Source organism: Rhamphochromis sp. 'chilingali', assembly GCF_963969265.1.
Source record: "Rhamphochromis sp. 'chilingali' genome assembly, chromosome: 21".
Lineage (NCBI taxonomy): Eukaryota > Metazoa > Chordata > Actinopteri > Cichliformes > Cichlidae > Rhamphochromis > Rhamphochromis sp. 'chilingali'.
The window spans coordinates 16,511,930-16,532,036 of NC_137949.1; the positions used below are offsets into that span (position 1 = coordinate 16,511,930).

General features: G+C 38.8%; 1 protein-coding gene across 2 annotated transcripts in view; it reads right to left on the reverse strand.

Moving 5' to 3' along the window:
• LOC308389565 (leucine-rich repeat and fibronectin type-III domain-containing protein 2) overlaps window positions 1-15,594 on the reverse strand; it is a 141,423-nt gene extending 125,829 nt beyond the window's left edge. For both annotated transcript variants that reach the window (XM_080871042.1, XM_080871041.1), the window contains exon 1: window positions 15,185-15,594. The gene's annotated coding sequence lies outside the window, so the exon portion shown is untranslated. The remainder of the gene's footprint in view (window positions 1-15,184) is intronic.
• Between the last annotated feature and the right edge of the window lie 4,513 nt (window positions 15,595-20,107).

A 20,107-nucleotide genomic window follows, 5' to 3' on the forward strand; every position in this document is an offset into this window, starting at 1 on the left:
CACCTGCCAAATGCCAGTCTTAAAGCATCTCCTTTCCATTTCTACTGTCACCAGTTAAATTCCATTAACATAAGTAATTGAACTCATTTTACCCCTGTGAAAACCCATTTGACTTCTAATCATAATCTGATTCCTAATTTTAGGCAGCAGGAGATCAGTGTCTTCTCTTTGTTTCACTAGCACTGCTGGACTTGTTCACCTGAGTGTATGAACATCTTTTTTCTGCATAGGGCCATTATCAGAGCTATAACAAAAGAACATGACGGGCCTGTTTCTCCTATCTTTAAATCATCACCAATATGTTATGTTTACACAACCACTTCACACTAATATACTTGGTGAAGTCTTCTGATGGTGTACCGTGCTCCAAGTTATGTAAAGCATTAAGACTGAAATGGTAATGCAATTTCAAAAGCAGTGGGGTTGTATTTCTTCATTTAAGGTATAATGTGTTTCTTGGTCCTTCAAGAAATAAATATTGCCTCAATACAGCTCATATAGCAGATTTTCCCCCAACAAACACTTTCTGCTAGTGAATAAACATAATGAAACAGTTGCAGCCCAATCTAAAAGGTCATTCTAACCATTCATAAATGCCAATGGCATTAAGCACATTAAAGGGTATCAGAGCAGCCGCTGGGGGAGAGTAAGCGAAAGAAGGGGAGCTTTGACATAGCTGAACATCAGCCTTGTCTGAAGCCAAACTACCACAGTTATCAATTCAGGCCTGGGTACAAAGATGCAGTGTGTTTCTGAGGCCATGTCTGGGCAGAGCTGGCCCTATGTAGTGTTTATTAGTCAGTAACAGCTCTCTTTGCAATCTTGTCAGAGCCCAGAGGCAGGATGAAGCAGCAGAGGCCAGCTAAGGCTGTCAGCGCCACCGAAATCAAAGTACCTCCACAGTTTTATCACAGCACAATCTCCTGCCATGACACCGTCACCAATGTTGCTGTCTGAGTTTGCACGCCACTTTGAGCAAGATCTGGTCTTTTAGTTGGAAAACACGAGGAAACATTTCTCTACTACTGGAAATATGATTCAGGTACTACTGGACAGTAAGCACTTTTTTCTAGTATATATATATATATACTAGTGTGTGTGTGTGTGTGTGTGTGTGTGTGTGTGTGTGTGTGTGTGTGTATATATATATATATATATATATATATATATATAAACAAATCGTCTCTGTGTGAACTAAAATAATATTAAAAATAATATAGTATAATAATATAATACTAAAAATGAAATACTTTCCCTAGAAAACATCTATAAACTGGTCCGAAAAAGACTGAAAGGATAAGAGCAACGTTGACCTGATAATGGTGACATGGAGATATATTTTTAAATTATCTAGAGAAATTGAAAAAGATCCACTGGGCTGTTTGTTCATAATACATAAATATCCAAATTCACATTTTTAATAAAGACGGAAAGGGAAACTAGAGTTTTTGCTCGCTGGCATTTCTCACACTTCACAAAGCTATTCCAGAAATGTCACAAAACAGATTTTATGAGTAAAGTCATTGCAGCTTCTTAGATTTAGTCAGAGCTACTTAAAAAAGTACAGCTGTGTCTTCTTCACATGTTCTTTAGTTTCTTCTTTCTCAAGAAAACCTACATTTTAATGTCACATGTATTTGAAAATCAAATTTTAAAAAAGCTGTTGATTTGACTGGAGAGGAACCTTCAGTGATGATGCATGAGGCTTCTTCATCCTCAATAGAGGATGAAAAACCGATTAGACAGACTGGGATTGGTGCTTGCCTAAGATCAGCAGGTGCCTTGTTTGCAAGAAGCAGTCGACACCCCAGGACTGCCCCACATGCAGTGCATTGCAGAAAAGAGCATGCAGGCGAAAAATTGTTCCTCTAAAATGAGCTGCATGATGGATGGATTAAGTGACACTTTTTTTGTTCTGCCAGTATGGAAAATCTCAGTTTGTGAGCTATTGTTGCAGAGGACTAGCAATTTATTCAAGCAGAAGAATGAAGCAGCAGTTTTGGGGATAATTTGCCTTTTAGTGAAACTGAATCATGCGAATAAAGTAAAGCTCAGCTCAGGGTCAGCAGGACATTGTTCACTGATTATCTCCTGGTATGTTCATCGAGTTATTTCAGAGAGAACACTGTACAGTGCTTAAGGCTATTTTTTTTTAAAAAGAATCTCTGCAAAAGGATCATGTTGAGTGTGGAGAGCTGTATAATGAACGCCTCTACCTATAAAATCCTCATATTAAGAAAAAATGTAAAAAGAAAGTCTTTCACAGAAGTCAAAGAGAAAATGAGCATTTTCTTGCTCGCTTCTCATATTTCCTCCATTAGGTCTCAGGTGTATGTAACCACTGAATCACTGCACCCTCTGTTCAGACGGTCTAACAGAATGACCAGTCTGTGTTTTCGTATGAGTCAGAAGAATCTCAAGCCTTCCTGTTGTTTCAGTACAGCTTTTAACACCCTCAGGCTCAGCAAGGAATACAAGCAGTCCTTCATTTCAACCCAACATATTTTCCCAAATGATGGTTTCACAGCGTGTTGGCTCAAAACTAAAAGTTAAAAAATGAAAACAAATCTAGAAGAATGAGGGTAAACAGAATTGAGCTTAACAGACTTTTATGGCCCGCTCTTCATGTTTTTTTGCTTGAGGCCAGCAGCTCAAAGCTGTATTAACCACTACTTCCAATGCATTGAGAAACCTGTTGTCAGATACTATACAACTAAAACTCTTTGACGTCCTACTTCAGAAAACAGCAAATAGGTTCGGTTGGAGCTAAAACTGGGAAAGTCTGACCCATTTCACACAGTCTCAGGTCCAGTCAGTGTGTAAATGAATATGTTTTAAGAGAACATTTTCCTTCCTCTCCTTGTGAATAAAACAAGGTATAAAACTTTAATGTAGAGATGTAACCTTTTTTCAAAAAGGTCAGCACTTGCATTGGGATAATAAAAAGAAAATCTAACACGCTATAGTAGAGATTAATGAATGAACTCACTGGACCACTTTTTGCCATATCCATACTAAAGTGATATAACTAATATGTATGAAAGACTTTTGTATCTATGTTGATGTATCCATTAAGTGTTGCCTTCAATCGACTGTGTTGGACCATTATAACACTCATGGCACTCATTGGGTGTCATGAGTGTTAATAATGATTTGAGCACAAAATTTAGAACATTCAACTGATTAATTTTGAACTTCTCAGACAAATCAAACACTTAATTTAATGGAACTACCAGCTATGTAGGTAATGTTGGAATAATGTGACCGGGGGTAAGTGCATGCACAGCATTGTTCTGAAGGGTAAGTGCATCTTTAAGATAGCATGTAAGTCTATCCATTCAAGATAAGGCTGACACAATTGTCTACACCAGAGAGACTAAAACACATTAAAAGACTAATGTAGGAATCTATTAGGTCAATTGGACTTTTGGGCAGAAAAGACTCCTTTGTAATTTTTAAACTGTCCATTATGAGTCTTACACTTCTACAGATATTGTTATAACCAGTTTTCTCCTATGAAGTACACGATCTAAAGGAGAAGCTGATGCATTACCAGTTGTTCATCTAGCAGCCATAAACATAACTGTTATGAGGTAGGTTTAATCCAACTTTTTAGTGTTATTCATCATTTATTGTTTTAATGAATGTGTCCTCGGTGCAGGATTAAAATAAAATCCCATGGTCACTTGTCAGTTTACTCTACCTGAGCAGTGACCTTTAGGAAGAGCTATAAAACACTCTGCAAGAGTCACTGACGTGAACATTACACCCAGGAGTTCAGTCAGCATATACGGACTTCTTGTGGCCACAACATGTCAGTAGATTAAATGCCAGTAAGACCTTAAGGCCACTCTTAAACTACTGCATTAAAACAGACTAATCACTGTTAAATATTCATCGGGTAACTATTTGTTCAAATAATTATTTTACCTTCTCCATCAGTTCGTCTGTGTGTGTGAGAGTAAGGGGTTCTTCCTGTCTTTTTGTATATCTATTCAGCACCCACTTCATACCAGGAACAAATTGAGGCTTTGCTGAACCTGTTGACATCTAAAGGATAGCCTGCTGTGGGATTATACAGGCTCATCGCCTGAGGCTGTGTGGCTTTCCTCTGTGTTTGCTTCACCGGTAAAAGGCAGAGACATAATTCTAAGATATTGTTTGTTTCTTTTTTTCTTTTTATGGCACTGATCTTCTTTTGGTAGCAAAAACTTCAACGTCTCAATTACAATTCACAGCCACTACTTTAAACTGTGTATCCTGACTGATATGGCCCATAACCACAAGTTTATCAGGCTGGGACACAGTTGGCATTCGCTATCACACATTCAGCTCCAGCAGTGAATTATGTTTTTGCTCTGATTTTATTTTTTACACTGTCAGTGAAACATGCTGTTTGTGTTGAAATTTGCAGAAGCACAAAATGATCACCCGAGGCCCAAGGCGTTACATTCTTTAGCACTCACCTAATTTTCCTATTTTTGGCGGTTTCCTCTTCATCCCAGGATATGCTTGCCAGCGGCTTATTATAACTAATTACGGCACAATTACACCACTTCATGTAATCATGTGGAACACAAGCCATGCAGTGCAACACATCTTAGTTACAGTTAAAGGGAAGAATGCAAGCTAAATGACTCCATTCATATTATAGAAACAATATCAGCTAGACTTGGTTAAACCAATGTTTGTTAGCACATCTATATATTATCATTGCTTAGAAACAGGACTAAATAAGAAAACAAGGGGCCAAATAAGGGACTTTGTTGTAACACCACTGCCTTGTCTCAACATCTCCTTAGGCAGCAGGACACTGGGTTATGGCAATATTGGGATGGGCTGTCTCCTAAGTTATCATTTATCTCACCCTAAAATTATCCTTTTCCTAACCCAGTCACTGAAAGTGAAAGTAAAAGCAGGAAAACCTAAAAGATTTAGTGAAAGAGAGAAAAGAAAGCATAAACAAGTGCAGGGCACAAAGGTCCAAAATGGGAAACAAACCAGGATCTGGTGGCTGATAAATCTGCAGATTTTTACAGACCTGATACTTCTTGGTGGTTAAATGTTCCAGCCCCAAAAGATACCTTGTTTGTAACGCTGACGCAAAGGGGACATTTAATGAAATTGTATTATGTGAGGCAAGGTGGACATGAAAACTCCGAAGCCAGATAGCTAACAAATGTCTGTAAAAGAAAAGAATAAAAATGTAGTAATGGCAAAGTATAAATCTTACCCTAAACCTAATTCAGATGCTGCGGTGAGACCTTAACAGTGAGATGCATATAAGAAAAAAAACCCCAAAAAACAAAACAATGAATGGAAGCAGAGTTAAATAGAACAGCTGTGTGAATATTACATCTGAGAGCATGGGGCATGTAACATAGCCCCTTTATCTCGGAGGCTAATCTTCTGCATTGTAGCCTGCTTTTAGAACTGCATTTAGAATGCATTATTTTTCATGTCAGTAAACACACTGAGTTTGAGGACTTTGAAGAAGAGATTACATAATGGTTGACTGCTGGGGTGACTGAAAAAGACAACTCTGTACTAAGCACAAATGTAACCAGCCTGAAATTATTTTACTAAACGATTTGAATATGGATAATTTGTTTGCAACCCCATCTATATTACACTCTATCAAGATAAGTCCTGTCAAAGAAAACGGGGGGAAGTGTGCATCAAACTCAATTTCCAGTGACAATCAATAAAATCAAACCACTCAGATGTGTGCTGTTGTAACACAGAGAGATTTATAAGGGGAAAAATATTTTACTGTCTGAAGCTTCACAATTCCTCTCAACTGAATGCCTAATAAACAAGCAAAGGAAAGGTTGGTGTTCAAAAGCAGCGCAGAGGGAACACTGTGTGCATACTGTAGGCTCATGCTGACTATGAGACGTAAACTCACTGCTGTGAGACAAGGACGGTGCTTTGCAAAGAACCCATCAAGAGAGCAATCATCGGGGAGGACCCGAAAGGAGCACGGCGAGATTAAAAGACCTGCTATCAATTTATCAAAGACGCCGCTGAGACGGAACTTCAACTTTAAGGCAGAATTGGGACATTTTCCACCTAATGACTGCAATTTATAACAGAGCATGGACAACTCTGAAACTAAAATCTTGAGAGCCAATTATAATAAACACTTAAAGTTGCATCCTTGTGAAGCGTACTTGTTGATGACGCTACCGACTGCACAAAATATGCTAATAACTCCTGAGAATTCCACTCAAACGAACACAAATGTATACCGCAGAGCTCAAGAATATGGTGTGGCACATGTCAAATGGGATTTAAGGTGCAGTAGAAAAGGAATGAAAAGATGTCAAGAAAACATGAAAAGAATAATGCTCCTTGTGTAACTTGGCTAACAACTTTGTTATAGAAAAACAAGCGGAGCAACAAATTTCTTGTCTTCTTCTTTCATTTACCACCTTGACAAACTCTGCAGCAGAGTAAAGATAGTTGCCTATGTGCAGTAGCATCTGACCTTTTTGGAGCCAGTCTGGGCGACTCTGGCTGTCTTACTGTGAATAATAAGTGGGCCTGCTCTCTCTTTGACCACAGACCTTCATCCAGACAGTGATTTCACACGTTTGCCAATGCCAATGACTCATTACTTCTGTCTTTTGTGTGTGTGAGTGTGTGTGTGTGTTTTTCGCACTCACTATTTCTTTATTTTGCTCAGGGGCTTAGGAAGATAAGCTGTTCCAGCCCCTCTCTAAATTACAGCTCCTTCACTGTAGCGACATCCCCAGCAGAGCCTGAATGTTATCACTCCACAGCGGCACGAGGAGCTCTCCATTTTAGATCTCTGGAGCTAAACAGTTTTTGTTGCTAACCTTGGGGCCCACTGCACATGAGCAAGTAAGAGGAGCAATCCTGATGGAGCTGCTGTCATGCTTTTGGTGATAACTTCAGCAGTGTCTGTGTTTTCTTGCAGTGCAGCAGGAAAAAAGTCAAGGAATTTGTAGGTGTAAATTTAACAAGCAGCATTCAAATAACACAAACACAGTTTTGTCAGCCTGTTTATACATTAATGATATATAGTGAGTTCGCTAAATAATGTATTGCTCACTCACAGGTTATGCTAACATTAATATTTACCGATAGATGGAGCATCTGAGCCAACAGCTCATGTGAGGTGGCACTAAGATCAGCTTTTATCTTGACCTTGTTCATCTAAACTACAGCTATGCTAAATTAAGTTGACCCTGGTGTAGGGGTATTTTTTATAGAAAACAAGTTGGGAAAAGGAGGGACATTTGTGACAATGCCACCAGCACAACCACAACTCTTACCATCAAGAAGCAAAATGTGTCTTGTATCAGGGATAATCACTTCTAATCGCCATGTTGGCAGACATGTTTGCCACCTTTCCCCTCTGAGGCTGTGATCCACAGAGTCTGTGAGCTGTAATTTACTGTAACAGGCAAGGGTACATTACACTTCGAGGTTGTTGATAGAAATCCATCTTACAGTCAGCTCTAGAGTGTGACTTGAAGGCACAGAAAGTAACAATATAAAGTCTTTAGAGCAACACTCGGCTTTCTTTTCCAATTTCCTTTCAGTTTTACGAACATCAAATATTCAGACATACTGTATTTGTAAAGAAAACAAAATAGCATATATCCCATAAAGCATATTTTTATCCTGTATGAGACACTGGAACCCACATGACTGCCTTTTACTTTCAGTCTATCAGCTCTACTGAACGTTGTGTGAGCAGCAAAAGGCTTAACTCACAGGCTTTTAAAATGTAAAAGTTAGTTGAAATCCTGTAGCTTGAGTGGGCTAGAACTGCTGACTGTGATGAATGAACCCACCATTAAATGATGGGCGCCACTGTATTCAAAAGTGCAGCAGTAACAACAACAGGGAATTCGTGTGGGAGGGGAGAAAAGGGTCACAGTGAAACTAAAATGCCAACTCTCAGTCTTTACAGTCCTACTGGGTCTGGAATTGAAACAAAGAGAAGAATGGGAAACATAAAAGAGCAGGGAGGGAGTGAGGTTATAAGATGAATTTACCTTTTGTAATCTGATGCAGTGTAATTTTTCCTAATGTATTTAAAGTGCTTAGTCGTGATAGCGAGAGTTTTAGTCATATCCCAGACGTGCTGTCATCCATACCAGTTCTATAATCATGTCACCAGAAAATACCCCACTTCCCACTGAATTGCTCTCGAGTTTCGCATCCGCAGTCTCTGCTATCTGTGTCCCTACGATCATATTGGTTAGTCAGCAGTGACATCTTAATGTTCCGACTTGTGTTTCACAAAGGAAGGGAGCCGTCGCCTGTGCAAGCTCCCTGAGGTTCTCTAAAAGCTCCACAATGGCTCTACCTTCCACAATATGTAGCTCACTTTGATATACTCTAGAGTCAAGAGCTTCCAGCTGTGACCAGCAAGAAGAAGCCACATCAGAGTAGTGTTGTGGCCAACCCCCAATCCAGCGCAGTAAGGTGATATAGCAGATGCAATAGAATGGCTCTTTGTGAAAAGTTAAGCTGCTACCTAAAGGTGATGAAAGGTGTATGGCAGGCATTTCATCTTCAGACATCTCATATGTAGTAAGTCGTTGTTCTCCTGCAAATATCCACTAAAAACTTGTGCTAAAAATACTTCTCTCAATGGGAACTTAGCACTATGTAGATGTTTTACAGAATACTTTTTGGAAAGAGCTCCGTCATTGAAATAATGCATTAACGATCTGTCAGACAGTTCACAATGAAAAACCATGCCCACACTGCTTTATTTCATTTTTAGGATTTAACTTGCTTTTCCATATATTAAAAAACCCCTGAAACATTTCCCTAAAATCACTAATCATTCCACCAGTCTTAATGTCTGACCCTATGCTCTAAGGATAAGAGACACTTGGAGACTTGTCATATTTTAAAATTCCTTTGGCACCACCACTCATGAGTGAGATTTAAAAAAAAAAAAAACTCAACAAAAATGAGGAGGCCTTTTTACTGAATGTTAGTAACTCGGTAACCTCCAAACCTCCATCCTTCTTCATTAAGTGGCTTTACATGTATGTATGAGAACATACCAGATTCCAAGACCTCCAAAACCTCTGTGCTTTTACCCCCACAAAAACAAACAAAAAACTGCGGCTTATTCACCAGCAGTATTTTTTGATTGCTGCTTTTTGAAAATACCAGCACTTAGCATTAAGGTTGAGGAAAGATTGTGGCCTAGCAAGTAATATATGGTTAATTTATTAAATGTTAAGGTACTGTGATGGCTGCATGTACAGCTACACAGTGGTAATACCCACCATGTTAGTGTAGAGGCTTATACATTGCATTCACATTTGTCTTTAAATATAGGAATTAATTTACAGGACAATAAATGCCTGGTTTTGGCTTAGAATTAATTCACATATCCACATAACACTGCATTCTAAAATAAGTACGCACATTTTAGTTTACACTGTTATGTATAATTTAATCTTTGTTTTCTGAGTTACCTTAGTTGCAGCTGCTCCAGTCCCTTGATTGAGGACCCAAGAGGTGGAAAAGGGGCGGAGCGAGCCTTGATGGAAAGCTGCAAACTGGCTCATTCCATGACTCGGGACCATGGGGGGGGGAATTGGAGTTCATTATGTCATTAGTTAGGTTTTGTGTGTTTTACCCCTTTTTGTGGGCTTATCAGCCACTATTTAAGTTTCCCCTTTGTCTGGTTAAGTTAGGTCGGTTTGTTTGAGTTACCAGTATGGTTTGTTAACTTTGAGTAGAGGGCTGTTATTTTGACCTCTTTTATGGGCCCAAGATTTTGACTCTTTTTGCATGATTTAACCAATTATGTTTTTGGGTTAAATAAAAAAATCCTTTTTTGACTTTAACCTGTGCATAAGTTTCCTTCGCTGCTCGGTCCATCACAAGTACTAAATCACTTGAGGAATAAAGTCACAGTGATTGCCTCAGTACATGAAGGACATAGTACATCCTGTTTTAGTACTTAAGCAGGAAGTAATGGTTTTGCTTTACAGAGAGTTTTCTTCTAGGCATTCAGGCCAGTTTAGATATAATGTAATGGTTTTGGAGAGAAGGACCCAAACACTGGACATTACAAACAAGTAAATCCAAAATCATCCAGGAAAACAAGGAAACAGCACTAGGAAGTGAGCCGTAAAGCTTGATTCCTGCAATTTATAAGACAATCTGGTAGGTGGAAAGTGGAAACAGGGGAGTGTGTATACTGTTGTGATTGGCTGACTCAAGACAAGTGGAAAAGCAAAAAAAAAGGCAGGATGCACCATGGATAACAAAATAAACAGTGATCAGACAGTATTGATAGGAATCCAAAAACAGGACATAAAAAGCTTAATTGTCACAATTGGAACGTTTTTTAGATATTCTTCTTATAATTAGCAAATCGAGGATAATCTGTAAATTAAAGAAGGCAAAGTGTGGTTAACAGGTTCCTCAAGATAATTGAAACATCACCTCTGAGTGACCATAAGTCATATTCATAACTACTGTACTGTATATTGCTGTCAACATTAAGGTGTCTGTTGGGTTTATCTAGGCACAAACCCCGCTCGAACAAAAGTCCAAACTGCACGACAAAACAAGACAAGACAGAGCTCTTTGTTGCACTCTAAATAAAGAAAGCACATTTTGTCAGCACAGACACAGATAAAGGAAATGTTAGAAGGTTGAAAATAAATCGTCTGACTGTCTGGCCTTTTCTTCATATTGATAGCCATATTAGGACACATAAAGGCAATGATTATATATCTATATATTTTAGCACAATATAAAAAATATCAATTCAACAGTGTCTTTACTTGGTCTTTTATTTAAATTGTGTGGTTCTCAAGGTGTGATGTAATGGACATAAAAGCAAAACTATATTCTACTGAGTTGGAAAAGGCCTCTGGGTTACTTCATTCAAGTTCTGCCGGTGGGAAGCTCCAGATGCCACACCTGAGACTTTGGAGGCAATTGGTAAAACAACAGCAGACTTTTTTTTTAATGTTGAGAGCTACTAATTGCAATTTCTTCTCAAAACACTGATGTGTCACGTGTACCAAACTGAATTTAATAGTAGTTCGATAAAGGAAGCGATGGAAATAATGGTTGCAAGCAAAAGTGGGAAAGAAAGCTGTTGGATTTTTTCTTATTAATGGGTGGATATTTGTAGTTTGTGTCAAAAAACTGAAAAGAATAAGTGATGAAGGCATAGGACTCTACAGATGAAAACCAGAATAACTTTTACACATGACATTGGGCGTAATTCATGGTGTCCATTATACAAACAACAAATCACAGCTGAACAAGTGTAAAGAAACCTTAAAACCTTCAATGGATATCAGTTTTTCACACATATTCCATCTAATCTAGAGAAGTTAGATAACATTTAAAGACCATTGTGTTCTGAGGTGAGCAAGCAAGAAGACAAACACGCAACGCCAGGAAAAAAATAAAGAAAGGAATTGCTGGAGCTATATCTAGGGGCTCCACCCCAACAGCTGATGTCTCCAAACACTACATCAAGTGTCAGCTTCACTCTGCACATATGCCGCACTCCAGCAGCTGGGCTGTAGTCAACATGAATGCAAACAAAAGACCAACACAGTGACAACAGTAGTGATGATTAAATTCATTAGGGAAATGTCTCCCTGTAATGCATGGCAATTTGAGGTGAAGAAAGCACATGAAAATGCCCTGCAGCTGCACTCTCTTCCTGAGTGCTACTTTTCTGTACATTCATTATTTTAGCAGAGATCAAACGTATCTGACTGCCTTTACACTCCTCCCAGCTTCAAGCTTAGATCCTTTTCTTTATTTCCTCAGCATTCTGTGCATCCATACATCTTTCTGTTGGTGAAGGTGAGCGAAGAAGCCATGAGGGAGAGTTTTCTTCACATAGCAGATGAGATGCCACAGAGGGTTTAAGGCTAAATCCCATGTTATTTTCCACTTAATTTTTGAACTGCTATTGCCCTCCATAAAAGCTATTCCACTTACGCTAACAGGAATTGATCCCCTCTCTATTATTTCCCTGTGCCTTGCTTAATAAAAAAGTCCTCTAGTTGTCATTCCTCCTACATCGCTCTCATAATTTCCTTCACAAAACAACAACTTTCTAACGTTCTCTGTGAGCCTTCTGTGCACGTTGAGCTTCTCCCCACGGTAAAGCTGCCCTACTTCTGAGTGCGTCCTAAGCATCCATCTGCCATACTCGTAAATTGTGTTTCCCTGCGATTGCAGGTTATCTCATTTGTCAAAGCAGGCCTATCAATTTCACCAAGCAGTCTCGACAGAAGGCATTAGCCCTCCAGCGTCATTCTGGCATCAAGCATTGACAGACAATAAATGCTAGTGATATCAACATATCAGATGAACATTGCTGACAGTTCTGTTGGGACTGTTAGCAATGAGCAGCTAAAGACACAAAAGCAATTCATGCTTTTGTTGTTTTCTGGCTACAAAGGAATGCATATCAGTTAAAGGAATGTAAAAAAGCTTCAAATTGCTAAACTTAAAGCAATAATTGAAGGCAAACAGCTATGTGCCTTGTGCTGCATGTTAGCTGATAGCCAAGCATTAACAACACTGAAGGAATAATTTGAATTAAAGTTTTAAGATTAATGCCTTACAAATCCTGGATCCTACAGTTTCCAAAAAGGAATTCTAACACCTTTAGCAGAAACATTCCCATGTGTTTCAAACGCCGGGCCCTCTTCTGTAACACAGTTGCTCAACACTACACACTCACCACACCCAGTCTAAACCAAAAAAAGAACTAGTGACATCACAATTCCTGTAATGACGTCATTCTTCACGAGCCACATGAGAAAGTGTGTAACTGCTGAGGCTGAGTAGAGCCATTCACTCACAGATGCATTCAGGGTTAGAGCATCATATGAGTGTTTTCTGTTCCTTAAAGTGGGCGGGCCTTGGTTTGCAGTAGATAATTTATTCCTGAATTAGAATCTACCACTGTTTAAATCAGAATCTATTCCTCTTTGTTTATTGTTACTGTCAGTGCAAACTGATTTAACCATGATTATTAATCCACACACATAAAGAATGTGAATTTCTGTTTTCAGTGTCATTGTACAGTAACTTTGACAAGGCATAGAGAAGGTTGTTTATTTGTTGTTGTTTTGTTTTTTCATTGTCATTTAGTATAAAGTACCAAATGACAATGAAAACACTATGACAACATAAATGAGGGCACTTGTTCAATGACCTCAATAGAGAATAGCAAACATAGCATTGAGACAGACATTTCTCTTGAGAGCCAGTGAATGATGGTGAGCAAGTCCAGGGGTATATCAGCCAAACAGACTCAGACTTCAAGTGAATAATATGCGCCTTCATAGGTTTTTGGTTTATAAAGAGTTATGACTTAGATATCAAATGAAATAATAGCTTCTGCCTATTATTTAGGATTTATTTCAAGTATGCACAGGGATTTCTTTTGATTTTCTTTCTTTCTTTTTTGTAAGAAAGGCTCTCTCTTCACCAGAGCAATCTTGATTTTTTATTTATTTATTTTTTAAATAATCCAATGATTACATTGTGAGATAGTGATTTTCATAACCATCCATTTTCAGAACAATTTGATGTCCAAACATCGCCTCTATGCCACCACCAATACTAAATAAACAATCATAATAGATAGCTTTTCCAAATTCTCTTTATCTAAACACAAGCACCTGGACAGTGCAATGACTGAAAAATGGTCATATTAGTCCTACATAAGCTATTCCTGCTCCATTCAGACACATTGCACATTTGGACAATGAGATGGACTGTAATAAATTAGGCCTACGTGGCTCTGGGAATAAACAGGGTGTGGCGCACCTGTCAATGAGTCATTTTGCATCAGAATATTGCTTGTTTTTGTTGTTGTTTTCTGAGTAAAGGCTGTTGGGTCTCTACAGTAGATGATTTCCTTTTGTTTTATTTTATTGTTATTATTTTCTTTTTACAGAAACTTCCTCACTCTGTGTGCTGGAAAGAAATTCTCCATGGTGGGGACAGTCTGGGTTGGGGCGCAGCCATCGATGTCGATAAAATATCAGTACAAATCCCTCTGTGGAAAGGAAACGCTCCCTCTGGGCGCAGTTTGACTGCGCTGTCCGTGGTGCTGAAAAGACTTCAGCGGCCGCGGAACAGGTTCCACCTCCGGACACGGAGTTCGTACTCCGTCCCCGCAACTGCCAAGTAATCCACAAGAGGGTGGTGATTACAGTGGGTGGTGGCGTTGGAGCCTCATGGCGGCCATCCCTTAACCACACACACACACACACACACTCCCGCATTTGCGTACCTGCCAAACCAATATTTTCGTTGGCGATAACCAGCACATATCGGTCATGCGATTAAAACCTTTTATTCTCTCTCTCTCTTTCTAGCTCTCTCTCACTGTCTCTCTTTCTCTCTCTCTCTCTCTCTCACACACACACACACACACACACACACACACACACACACACACACACACACACACACACACACACGCAGCAGCAGCACCAGTCCATCCGTGTAACTTAAAGGGAGTTTAATAAACGTCTCAGCCTACTGTAATCACAGGGGGACGTTTTGGAAAGAGTAGGCTAATCTCTTCCTTCCCTCAATCCCCCCCCCTCTCTCTTTCTCTCTCTTTCTTTTTCTCTCTCACTCACACACACACACACACACACACACACACACACACACACACACACACACACACACACACACACACATTTGCAGACCAGCAAAAGGGGCACGTTTATGCACACCAAGAATTAGCATGCATCGGACACAACTCCCCATCCTCTCAGCCTTATGTCCAAGCGCAGTGTTATTTTTCTACATAGGTACAATAAAGAAACGTAAAAATACATTAAAACACAGCGTAAAGCTCCGACGTTTCTCCGCCGATCAAGTTACTTTCTGAGAATACCTGTAATTGCCCAGAAGTGTGAGCCACTCTTCACTGAATTAACACAACGCCTGCCTTAATTCCGCAAATACAATCGAATGATGTATCACTTGGGTTTAAATCCATCATCGGTGTATTAGAATCACACTAAAAGATGATTTGTAACCAATAGACGCAGCACATATACATAAAAGACAATGCAATAAAACTGTTAAGTGCATCTTCAATCCCCGTGTAGTGTAAGACAGGCAGAACTCTTGCACGAATCGGACATTTAAGGTTTCGACTTACCTTTAAGGGCAGGAAAGTATCCATTATGTGCCGCCGCGAGCTTTAAACGGTACACTCTTTTTTTTCCTGCTTCGAGTCTAAAGCCGCTCCCTTCCCATTCATGCACTAATTCCAGAAGAGGAACTGCAAAAGCAACTGCCCGACCAGCCGCATATCGCTTCTTCTCTCGCTCCTGACAATTTTTCCCCCCACCAGCAGATGCTCTGGAAAAACCTGCGCTTTTGCCGGGAGCCAAGCTGCGACACAGAGCTTCACAGCATTTTTTGTAGTTTTTCCCTTTAAGTAAAAATAACTAGCTCGCTGCTGTGTGGGCTCGTCTGCATATTTCCATGTGAGAGTGCAGCTACATGGCATAGGCGTTTGTCTATTTTTTCCCCCCGCGGTGCAGTAATTACTAGTGTTCACGTCCTTGGAATCGGTTGCTTCTCTTTTGTTCCTAAACACTTATCCAAGCAGAAAGAATGTCTCCTTTTAAAACGAAGTAAAGGCCGTAAGTCCAGAAGAAAACTTTCTTGTTTGTTTTCAGTGATTCGGAAGTTATTAGTTAGTCCAAGAGTGAGCAGATGGCGAGACGCGAAATCTGCGCCAGAAAGACTGCAATGGAGCGGCGGATAACCCTAGATGGCACAAACACCATGAAGTATCACGGAGCCCAATGGACAGGCGGTGGATGGGGGAGAGGGGGGCAGAGACAGGCAGGTCACCCAGACGTGCAGTGCATGTATGCAAACACCCACTGTAGCGAGTTTGTAGCGATAATTGCGCGTAAATAGCCACTTTGGCACGGTCCACAGCAAGCACCGTTCTGTCTGCAGAGGATTAACGATCACGGATTAGCGTGTGCTTAGGGCTCACTGCAACAAAGTAGCCTATCAGGGCTGTGAGCGAGCCTGGTTCTGTAGCATGTTGCAATCTGTATGAGTATGTGGGCATTTTTCCTGTGCATTACCCTACCTGCAGAAGCTCTTAAATGCTTGCAGGTTGCATTCTCTTTGACCTTCAAAGACCAGCAGAACTCTTTAAACAATTAACAGATATTACACAAAAAGTGAAGAAGGGAATGAACTGGTAGATTTACTGTGGTCACAGAAAATACATGAATTAATATTTAGAATAATCAGTGTTTCCCCATTAACTGAACTGTGGAACTGTTCTCTCAGACCTTTTTATTCTTAAGTTTCTCGTGTTGCTTTTTCCTGATGTCCTTTTTGGTATGGCTTCATCTATCACTATGGCCATCTTCCTCTGCTTGTCTACCAATAGCATCTCTGGTTAGTTAACTCAGGCCAGAAAACATCATAGCAATCTTCTATTGTCCAATTTTTGTGAGACTGCATACATTTTAGCCTTGTGTCCCTGTTCTTATGTGACAGTGGCACCAATTGTGGTCTTCTACTGCTGCAGCCCATCTGTTTCAAGGTTCTATGTGTTCTGTGTTCAGGAAAGCTCTTCTGCTTTTTTTTAGCAGTAAATGCTTGTTTGAGTTACTGTTGCAGTCTTAGTCACCTAAAACACCTTTCTTCCTTATTCTGATGCTCCGTTTGAACTAATTCTATGTGTGCATATCCACCAAGTTGCTCCCACGTAATTGGATAATATGATATTTGTGTTAATGAACAGTTGAGTAAAGATCAAAACAATAAGCTCATTAGCTTTTAGGACTGTAAGGTGCGTAAGGTGTGCCTTCCCCGGGTGGTTCCTCTGGTTACAAAAGACTTAGATAAGAGACAGTCAGATTAATACGTGTGTCAGAATATTTTATTTTGGAATTATCAATTTTCCTTTTATTGTGAAAATACTGAAATGAAATACAGCAGTGAAGAGGTGACATATTGTTCATCATACTTCTGTTTTTTTCTCAATCTATTCATAGATAAAGAAATGCTCAGTATTTAATTCTATATGCATCTGACTCTGAAAACATCTGACCAGTTAGAACTTACATCAATTAACTATTTGAATTTAAAAAGGGTTATTTTTCATAATATCCATAAAAGTAATTAAGTATGAGAGTGATTAAACAACATAAAATATGTTTTGAGCTGTTAAAGAGCCACAGGACTCCAATCACAACGTTAGGATTAAAGGGATTTATTATTTCAGCACCTAAACTATATTCTGATGCCTAATGTGGAAAATGATTTTGGTCCTGCACATGGGGAAAATTGCTGCATTGGAGCTTAGTGACAGGAGCATTTGTTTTTTATTCCAGGTGTAGTATTGCACACTTTTAAATCAGTTGTTCTTCATAAGCCTCAAAATAGCTCACAGCCAAATCACAAATAATGAAAAGTGAAAGTGTGCAAGTGCATATTTCTTTGCATATATTCACTACATCAATAGGACATTTTTTTCACGTTAACTCAGTTCAATTCAATTCAGTGTTATTTATATAGTTCCAAATAACAAAATCATTCACTTCAAGGTGCTTTATATTCTAAGGCAAAGACTCTACAATAATACAGAGAAACCTCAACAATCAAACCCCTATGAGCAAGCATTTTGGTGACAGTGGGAAGTAAAAGCCCCCAGCAGCCTAAGTCTATTGCAACATAACTAAGGGTGGACTCAGGGTCACCTGATCTAACCGTGACTATAAGCTTTGTCAAAAAGGAAAGTCCTAAGTCTAAGCTTAAAAGTAGAGAGAATTTCTGTCTCCCAAATCCAAGCTGGGAGATGATTCCACAGAAGAAGGGCATGAAAGCTGAACGCACTGCCTCCCATAGTACTTTTAAATATCTTAGGAATCACAAATATGCCGACAGTCTGAGAGCAAAGTGCTCTATTGAGATGATATGGTACTATGAGGCCTGATTATTCAGGACCTTCCATGTGAGGAAAAGGATTTTAAATTAAATTCTGCATTTAACTTGCGCCCAGTGAAAAGAAACCAATGTAGGTTTCCATGGCAATTTGATAATAACTTAAGACGTTTGGATCTTTTACTTCAGTGTAAGCGTGTAAAACATATAACTCACATGCCAGATGGTCAAAGTTAGTCCAAAAGTGAGCTTATGCTATTCTAACTAAAATTTTATAAATAATCCCAAATGAATTATCTCTTTATTTTGATAACAACAACAGTAATGCTTTTTTTTAACAGTGAGCAACAAAATATGCAAAACCTGAAAAAATCTTGCTGAAATTACTTTTATTTTTTCTCAGGGATGTTTCCCACTTTTAGACTAGTTGTATTTCTTTACAGTTAAATAATTAGGATAAAAAAATAATTCAATTATTATTGTTGTGCCCACCTGAGATCCACTTGGGTTGTATGTAACCCATAATCTAAAAATTGTTACACCACTGATTCTGTTCATTGTACAAAGACTTCTATAGCTGGCAGTGACAGCATATTTTTATATTAATCACCAACACAAATTAATTATATATATAGTGAATCAAAGTCTTTTAAAAAGTAGTGTTCAAATGAAAATATTATGACCAGACTTGCAGCATTATGTTGAACACAAACATATTTATCTGTCTTGACAAGAAATTTATGGTTTTTTTTACTAAAACTATTTTCTAGTATAAACATTTGTTATACACTCGTGAGTGCTAACACAAGCATTCAGTTGAAGAGATGATGGTCATGTGACAGTTAATTTGTGTTAGGTGAAAGCAAAGCTTTCATGTTACTTCATAGCACTAAAGTTTTGTGTAAAGGATTGTTCCTTTATAGCGAGTGTAATGCTTACTTACATTAGGTTAATTACTATTTTTGTATCCACTGAATTGTTTTTGTATCCACCTCGGGAATGTCTGGAGGAGGCACAAAAATATGTTCACTAATCCATTAAATCCACAAAGGATCAATAGTTCAAGCTCTTTCAGAGTAAAACAAACATTATAGTATTACCTATTACATCCAGACTACATTTTAAAAACATGAAAGTAAATCCTGTTTTTCATAACCAGGTATTTGCTGCCGCGCTAGCAAACTGAAGCGAAACCATATTCAGTCAGACATACTTAAAGTTAATGAAATGAAATCCTTTGGTATTCAGCAGTTTGAAATAGTGCTTTCAAGGCTTTTGATGAGTCTATTTTCAGACAGTGTAATTAAGCTTGATCTTTTAGTACCATTGATTTATTTCTTGATGCTTAAAGGAGGTCAGAAAAACAAGTGGTGCCATGATTGGAAGGTTGTCAAACATGGTAAGGCAGTTTGTTTGCTAAATAATTCATGGTCAAGGTGCCAAAGCTTTGCAATATGAACATCATGCAATACAATTCTTAACATTTCTTGACGTAATCATCAAAACAAAATGATTGCATATAAACACCATTTCCTGGACTGAATATGGTCTTTTTCTACACAAATCAGATTTGTCCTGATCTTCAGAACCAGCAACCTTTTCACGTGTTGTTAACTCCAGCTAATTATCTACAAGTTAGCAGGTTTTTTTCTCCTCCAGTGTTCCTGAGCAGAAAAGATTCTCTGGCAGCTGTCTCGTAGCTGCTAGTCTCTGTAGGTGGAAGTCTCCTCCTCCCCCCTCTCATCCTTTTCTTTTGCCTTCTCTCTGTTTTTTATCGATGCAGACGGTGGGGGACATAGCTGCTGTGCCTCTCTTGCCCACTGTGCTATTGATCTGTGTTTATATCCCTCTTTTGAGATCCACTTAAAACAACATTCTGATGGCAAAAATATCCAATTATACCAATTAGTTAAAATACTCATAAAATGATTCTTTTTAAAAGACAGAGATGTGACTGTATGTCATCTGGAACTGTGTAGATATAATTTAAACAGTGACTTCTTCACTTATTGTAATTTCTTATTGCAGGAACACAGTGTACAAATAATTTAAGTCAATAGAACACACGCAGTATTTCAAACCATGGTTCTCATTTCACGATATTTTATGGCACCAGTGAAAAGGCTAATAAACTACACTGTCTCTTATTTCATCCTGGCAC